Consider the following 9270-nt stretch of genomic DNA (forward strand, 5'->3'; position numbering starts at 1 on the left):
CTAAAGCATAGAATCATTCTGTATATTCCTTTTATATTTAATATTGATTTTATACCTAATTACATAAAAATTGTGTACTTTTACTTTCTTGAGTAAAAGTACGAAAGTACTTTTTAGTAAAAGTAAAAAAATACTAGATGTTTAATGTACTTAAATATTAAATATAAACTAAAAACTTGAAATTATCAAATGTAGTGGAGTGAAAATTATGATAATATGCTTCGGAATGTATATTTTCCAAAGAAAAACACTGATAAAATATGAATACTTAAAAATTTACTTTTATGTTGAAAATAAAAATACTTAAGTATACGCCTCTACTTGTAGAATATGTCAATAAACTTAAAAAAGTTAAAGCACTTTTTAAATATACAAACCATCCTAGTTGTACTATACAGAAAATATACATTCTATAACATTCAGATAAAATGTAAACACATTATTATTATAATTATAACACCAGTATTATAATACCAGGGAAATTTTCAATAAAAAATTTAACTTTTCGTTTACTAGTGAGGACCACCTCAATGTCTATAACTTTTTTTAATTGTTTCCCTGTATTTAGGACATCCAACGGGTCAATCTTGAAGAGTCTATAGGGGAAGGAGAGACACTTCTATCATAACTCAAAGCATCTCTGGATTATTTAGTAACTCTGCATCATGTCTTAACTGTGTATTGTTTATTTGTCCTCTCCGCAAGCTAAAAATATATCGCGTGATGTGATTTTCAGCTCTCCGGATATCAGATATAAACAGAGCAGCAACTGCTGACTTGCAATTCACAGCTCATCATATTTAGAGATACATGTGGCAGACACAGAAACATTCTTGTTGTTGCCAACTGAATACGGTAAAATGTGATGTCAAAATGTGACCCCGTCTAATCTATTTATGAGATTTTGAGCCTCAATTAAATTCAGTCATTAAGTTTCAATATTCACATCATGTTCTTTACATTATAAAGGATGATTACAGTAAAAAGGAAATCACAAAAAAACCCTAATAACAAATAATTATAAATCTACATTTTTGAAAAAACAGTACATATATGCAGGTGAAATGCCAATTAGCATGAAGCAAAATACTACAGCAATGGTAATACGACCTATTTGACCAACTTCAAAGTGTATATTGCAGGGCATAGTGCATTACAAGCAGGCATTTAGGACATTATTATGGTTTTCATACACTTGACTTTACCCATTGCATGTGTGACAGTGACCCACAATTCAACTATTCATTAGCTCACTGTGGGACTTAGGCATCCCTCAAATATTAGCAACTGGAAAGTGTTCATGTATAAATTGGGCCAGTGTGTCTCTTGGCCATGAGTCTGTGTGTTCCTGGACCATATGTGTGTCTAGAGGTGTTTTCACTGATAATATACAGAATTCTTCACACTCAAATCACATTTTTTACAAACATACCTTACAAAAAACAATACTGGTGTGCATCTTGAGACAAAACAATGGCACTGATGAATGTAAAGATATGTCAATGCAAGTTGTTTTTAAATAAAGACAGCTCAAACATGCATTTTATCCCTGTCCCGGAAACCGCCCCAATATAATAGTTGCACATTAATTAAGATTAAGAGATAAAGTATTTGGTTCGCAATTTAATACTAGGTCGACTATGTAATTAGTAATGACTAATATTTAAAGTAAATTCCCAACAATTTTTGTTGTTTACGCTAAAGACATCACATTTATTGCCGATGAACCTTTTATGTGTAATGATTGAGCTCAGTCCTGGCATTTCTCAAGCATGAATCAGACAATTTTCCTTGCGCTATCATAACGCACAAAAATCTCATCGTCATGGCAACCTTTGCTGAACTCATTGGTAAAATGCATTAAAAGAGAGACATTTTCTACTAGTGTGATTCATTTATCACAGCACAATGTCTAATCCATCAAAGTTGATAGAGAGTACAAATTATACAAAGCTGAAAAATGAATAAATAGCATAACGCACGCACAAAACATAATTCGGCTGAATCATATTCCCACTGCAGCTGAGAGAGGCAATTGAGCGCACCTTACTCTGCTGTAACTGGGAAAATGCTTAACTGTTCTGTTGCATTGCCATTTTCTTCTTTCATTAATGTAAAATATTTGGTGTTAACTACAGTACTGTACCACACTGTTAAAAATGTCTGTAGAAATTACAGTATTACTGGTAGCAGTTTGCCAGTAACTTACTGTAGATTTAAATTTATGTTATTTACTGGCAAAAATCTGTTTAAAGATAAGTGAACATTAAACATTAAAAATTCTTTATCTTTACAGAAAAAAACTATAAAATAACAGCATTATGCAAGGCGTTTCTGGAAACAAATATCTGAAAAAAAAAAAACAGAAAAATTTGAAATATTTCTGGTTCCAAGACTGTTTGCATGTGGCAGTTTTTTACTTAATCTCATTCTGTAAAGACAAAGATTTGTTAATGTTTAATGTTCATTTTTCTTTGAACAAACAGTTGCTAATAATTTAGATAAATATAAATCTACAGTAAGTTACTGGCAAACTGCTGCAGCAAATTTTTTACAGTGAATCCCTGCCGCATGTATAGTGGGCACCAACTTCCAGACTATAAAAGCAAAAATGTTTTCAATTATTGTAATTTAATAAAAAAATTAGAATGATGTTACAAGTGTAACTATTTGAGTGAAAAGTTTAAAAAGTAAGAATAGGCAAATATGATCTTACTTTTAGTCGATGCCGCAAATACGCTGCATGGCCTAGATACGTGCAGAATTCTTGCACTGTAAACCCGGATAGGTTCTACTAACTCAAAAAAATTGAGGCAACTGATTACCGCTATTTTTCTAAGTTTGCCAACTTAAAAGTTTTGAGTACTGACAACTTCAATTCAAATCAAAAAATTGTATTTATCTAAACTTAGATAAAGTCTAATATAAATTAAATTATATAATTTATGTAACTTAAATTGTAGTAGTAGTTTTACTTAAATATTTTGAGGCAACTGATTGCCTTGTTTTTCTTAAGTTTCCTGTACTCAAATATCTACATTTTACAACTTAACAGAACACTGTAAAACCCGACAAGTTCAGAGTACTCAAAATATTCAAGTAAACTAACTACCATTTAATTTTGTTCACAAATCACAGAAACATATCATGTGATTCATGAAAATTTGATACCAGTGATAGTGTGTTGAGACTGAGCTCAGTGTTGACTTTCACATAGGTATTGTTTATATGATAAAGCAACACATTATTGACCTAAAGCCTAAGCACAGGCACTATACTTCTGAACAATGGTAAGCACAAAACTAAAAAAAATAGCAAACTTTTCTAAATCTCCAACATAAATAAATGTTTAACACTACTGAGTCTTTTTGTTTACTAAAAACCACATAAAATATCACTTAATTTCAAAAAATGCTCTCGTTTTGCAGGCTCATGCAAAGCATACTGGGAACTGAACCTCCTCAACCAATGGTGTTGATTTAAAGGAATAGTCTACTCATTTTCAATATTAAAATATGTTATTACCTTAACTAAGAACTGTTGAATCATCCCTCTATCATCTGTGTGCGTGCACGTAAGCGCTGGAGCGCGCTGCGACGCTACGATAGCATTTAGCTTAGCCCCATTCATTCAATGCTGCCATTTAGAGATAAAGTTAGAAGTGACCAAACACATCAACGTTTTTCCTATTTAAGACGAGTAGTTATACGAGCAAGTTTGGTGGTACAAAATAAAACGTAGCGCTTTTCTAAGCGGATTTAAAAGAGGAACTATATTTTATGGCGTAATAGCACTTTTGGGAGTACTTCGACTCGCCTGAAAAGTCCGCTCCCCTTCTCACTCTCATAATGGGAGAGGGAGAGTGTTACTGCGCCAAGTCGAAGTACTCCCAAAAGTGCTATTACGCCATAAAATATAGTTACTCTTTTAAATCCGCTTAGAAAAGCGCTATGTTTTATTTTGTACCACCAAACTTGCTCGTATAACTACTCGTCTTAAATAGGAAAAACGTTGATGTGTTTGGTCACTTCTAACTTTATCTCTAAATGGTACCATTGAATGAATGGGGCTAAGCTAAATGCTATCGTAGCGTCGCAGCGCGCTCCAGCGCTTACGTGCACACACACAGATGATAGAGGGATGATTCAACAGTTCTTAGTTAAGGTAATAACATATTTTAATATTGAAAATGAGTAGACTATTCCTTTAACTTTAAAATGAAGTAAATTTGCAGTGACAGACTCTTTCTTAGCTTACCTGGCAAATTGACATCACAACCACCAAAAGTTTGTAATTATTTGCATCCAAGAGCAAATTCATCCGTTTAAAACGCGTCTGAGTGCCCTTTCAATGATGACGTAACTTTTTGGTAAAAAACGCCACTAGAGGGCTTTTGACTTAAAATATTTAATTATGATTGAATACTTTTCAAGTTCCATAAACGCTTTACCTTTGGTGTAGTTGTAAAAACTCAAAAAAATATTTACTGTTAACTTAAATCTATAATAGATGTTGAATGAACTCAAAAATAATAGTTAGCTAAACTTTTTGGCACATTTTGAGTACCAGGTACTTTCTATTATAAGTTAGTTTTACTGTTTGTATTTCTAATTAATTATGCATTAGCGTTTCTTTCAAATGTAAAGATACCATATATTAACAAAATTTAATAAAAAAATCCTAGAATTCTGATGGCCCATCATATTTATAAACCCAATATGTAGACCAGTTTTCATTATATATATGATTTGTGTAACATTTTGGTTATCAGAACATCTAACGTTACCATATGAGCAGACTATGATCAGACCGTCCTAAAGTCTTTCTTACTCAGCTATTTGGAGAAAATTTTTTGTTAGGTCTCATAATCTGATAATAAGTGACTCGCACTCTTCATTTTGGGTCCAACAGGCCTTTAAGCAAACCAATGAGATTACTGTGGCAAAAAGAAGCAAACTGTCAATAAAGGCCACAAACATTAAGTAGCTTGCTGCTGTTATGTAAGTTTTGTGTTCTCTACTGAGAAGATGGGAATAGACCGGCTAGAAACTTATATAAAGAATGTGCACGAAATTAAGCTGAGAGAAGCTTTAGATGATTTCTCAGAAAGGGCAAATCATTTTGGCCATGATGTGTTTTTAGTTAAAGTTTCAGATTTGCAAATTGTTTTTGGAGTTTTCCGATAACATTTAAACAGTGACCAAAGATAATTACATTTACAAGATATCTCCCTGTTTAGAAAAATAACACTAACAAAGTAATACAAACTGAATTAAAAGATTGTGCAAATCTTTACTGGCACCATAGGGTGTATCATTGTTTGAATTGGGGGTGGAGTGGTCCCGGACCTCCTATAAGCATTAAGGGACCCCCTATAAAGCACAAAAATATAAATTAGGGGGGTGGGCTGGTTTTTATTCAAATTTTTTAAAAAAAAGTCTTGTGCTGCGCTGCCACAAAGCAATACTGTCCTTTATTTCGCAATAAATGAATCGAAAAGATTTCTGTCTGAAATAAATGTAAACTTTTAAAAGTCAAATTTACTTAATTAACATAAATAACAAACACACTTAGCTGGTGGAGCTATAGTCTTTAATGTCTTGCTACAAATTTATCTGCACATATTTTCAGTGTGATTTTTCAGGGAAGAGTGACACTCTATCTTTTTTTTTTTTTTTTGCTAGAGTGGTTTTGTTGCAAGGTTTCAGAAAAGTAGGGCATGTTGTCTGATGTTTCTCATGCCACCTCTGCAGACCCCAGGGATCTGATCGCGAGCGTGAGGGAAATCTTTGTAAATGACAGCACTGCTTTCTTTACATTCTTGTTTTTCTTTCTCGCTCTCTCCGCTTTTTATTCTATATGCCTTTGTGTAAAAATTGTCTCACAGTGTAAACTGACTCCTGAATCCAGAAGGATGATCATCTTTTATTGATCTAAATACAAGCATGTCTTTGCAGTCTTCCATTCATGTCTTAAAATGACAACTTGAAAACTGTATTATTTTCTTTCTTCATCAAATGAAAGTAATACTGTTGCATACTTTATTATTCAATAAAGTAAACAGTAATACATTTTAGTATACTTTATTGCCATATCTGTCTGAAAGATAACATTGTAGGGTATTGTGCGTGTACTAAAGAACAACTGACCCTTCCTATAAAATCTGACTTTATTCATTGTTATTATAAGCTTACAGCTGACAGTTTAATAAACTGTATTTGTATACTGTATAATGTATTCTGTATTAAATTGATAAATTGTAGCAAATAATGTAGTGTACATTAATATTTACTAGGGTAAGGGCCTAAAACCCTAGTATAGTTTACCTATATTACACTCAAAACAATAAACATTTGCCAATTTTACTTAAAGTGATAGTTCGGCCAAAAATGATATTAAACCCATGATTTACTCACCCCCAAGCCGTCCGAGATGATGAAAAATGTCCGTCTGAAAAAATGATGGACATATGCATCTCGAACGGCTTGGGAGTGAGTAAACCATGGGTTTAATATCATTTTTGGCCGAACTATCACTTTAATTCTTTTATGTTGTGATAAAAAAAATCAATTTAACAATGTGAAATTAATTTAATAACTTATTCAACAAAAAGTGTGTCTTGTCAGCTTTACTTAAAGGGAAATTCCACTTTTTTGAAAAATGCTCATTTTCCTGCTCTCCTAGAGTTAAACATTTGATTCTTACCATTTTGGAATCCGTATCTCCGGGTCTGGCGCCAGCACTTTTAGCATAGCTTAGCACAATCCATTGAATCTGATTAGACCATTAGCATCGCGCAAAAAAATAACCAAAGAGTTTCAATATTTTTCCTATTTACTCTGCTGTAGTTACATCGTGTACGAAGACCGACAGAAAATTTAAAGTAGCGATTTTCTAGGTCGATATGGCTAGGAACCAAGCGTGCCGCACAAGCCCTGAAAAGTGAAGCCAAAACGTCTCGATCGCCCCCCAGTGACTGGTCCCAGTATAGGTCATAAACCCCGCCTCCCCATGTTATTCAATGGGACTTGAGACCAACTAAAAAAATTAATTACACTTCAATGATCTTTTTTCCGAAGCTGGTTTCTGTCATTTACTGTAGTTTTTATCACGCTGATATACATTCAAATGTTTGTTTTTAAAATAGGTTTGTGTTTAGTTAGTTATTTAATGATATAAAAACGGTGGTGTCACGTCATGATTGACAGCTGTGATATCGTGTGATATGCGCATTCTACGAGAGCGAGGGCGGGGTTTTGATTTCGCGGCTTCATTTCCTGCTCACTACTGCGCATGACTGGTCCCGAAATCGCTACTGCGCAGACTCAAGACCCAAGATGTCAGCGCCATGTCGGGACACTGGCGGCTTCACTTTTCACCAATGGAAGAGAGCGAACAGGCGTCGTCCATCTTTTTTTACAGTCTATGCTAGGAACTATACTCTCATTCTGGCATAATAATCAAGGACTTTGCTGCTGTAACATGGCAGCAGCAGGCGTAGTGATATTACGCAGTGCCTGAAAATAGTCCCCTGCTATTGAAAGTAACCAAGGGGACTATTTTCGGGCCCTTGTTAAGGGAGGGGCTAGCAAACAGTTGTCACTCCCTACAACTAAACTGTAAATACATTGGCATTACTGCGTATTCTAATAAAATTACAATACACTTTAAAAAATCCCTTGCAAAGATGACTCACTTGATGAAAGCAGATTACAGCCGTGTCTGTGTGTGGATGTGTGCCGCTCTCTCAAGAGGCGGACTGCTTGCCGAAGGTTCACTTCCTTCAATCAATGTGGAAGCCTGGGATCTTCAGGCTTGCCTGGATCAATGAGCAAGAGCTGGCAGACTGCTACCGACTGAAATTTTATTAAAACAAAGCACGAATACTGAAGAGAGAAGTTGAGACAAAGCAAATTTGTCTGTGTGTGTGCTACTGTAGGATCCAGATAGCCCAATGGACTACTTGCACTACCTCTGCGTTTTACTTAATACGACTCAAATGTTTTGCGTAACTGCATTCAGCGCAACTAGGCCGAGATGTATTCATATAGCAGATTATCTCTACTTTGTAGGGCAGTAAGTTGATTAAAACAATACATCATATTTCTGGGTTTAATGTAACAAATCTCAAATGACCCGAAATCCACCTCTTAATGCGTTTTTCTTTTAGAAATATATACTAAAAACCTTTATAACAATTCAAATGTATGCACCCTGCAGCAGTCCATCTTACAATGTGTTTGATTTACTAATACTGTACTTTATACACATACAATTCAATAAAATCATGCAAACTTGAAAATTATTTTGCTTTTGTTAAATTGATGTAAATTTGATTTTAAAATAATTGAAATAATTTAAAAATGCACATTATTTTATTCATAAATGCAAAACAGATGACATTTGAACTGCACTATACTGTATCTGTATGTGACCCGGTGAAATCCAGGCTAAAGTCTCAATCTAATTATGATAAGTTTGTTTCAATCATTTATTTTTATTTTTATTTAAATCTTTTGCATGATCTTAATCAATATTACAGATATCAAGGTTATATTTTCACCAAAAGGTCTTTACATTGTGATGATTTTGTGTAGAAAACAGTAAATCACTAAAAATGACTTTGGCTGGGTTTTTACAAGCAGGGTGACATATATATGTACTGTATTAGTAGTAAAGATATTGATGCAGAAGCAGGGCCGGCGTCAAGGGGGGGCATTCGCGGGCAGTGCCCCCCCCAAACAGGTTGTTGTGCCCCCCTACAAAGTTTTTTATTAATTTAATATATATCAAGAATAATTAAAATAAATTAAACATTGAATGTTTCATGACTTTTAATGTAATCAAATGAGGAAAAAATAGTTGATATATGTTTTCTTTAATTAAAATAGACCAGTTTCTCTGATTGGATGTATTGCCGGGTCTCATGCGTCATTAGGCTTTAGCATATTTTTGACTTGATACTAGCAACGTGTTTTTTCGCGGCATTTTATGGATCGTGTAAAATATGGATATTAGAACATTTAGAACGAACCAGCACCGCCTGCTTCATCTGACTTCATGAAAAAACACAGACTGGCTCAAACTCTTAGAAGTCGAGGTGGAATTTACAAATCTACAGGACACTGTTTTAAGGAAGTTTAATGTTCGTACACGCCTTCTTCAGCTATTTTAAAGGTAAGTTAGCGTTGTTTTAAATTACGTAAGCTTAAATGTGAAGTGTGGCTATAGACCGTTAACAACACTTCAACGTGATTATGGTAAAGCGGC

The sequence above is a fragment of the Paramisgurnus dabryanus genome, chromosome 22 (assembly GCF_030506205.2).
Source record: "Paramisgurnus dabryanus chromosome 22, PD_genome_1.1, whole genome shotgun sequence".
NCBI lineage: Eukaryota > Metazoa > Chordata > Actinopteri > Cypriniformes > Cobitidae > Paramisgurnus > Paramisgurnus dabryanus.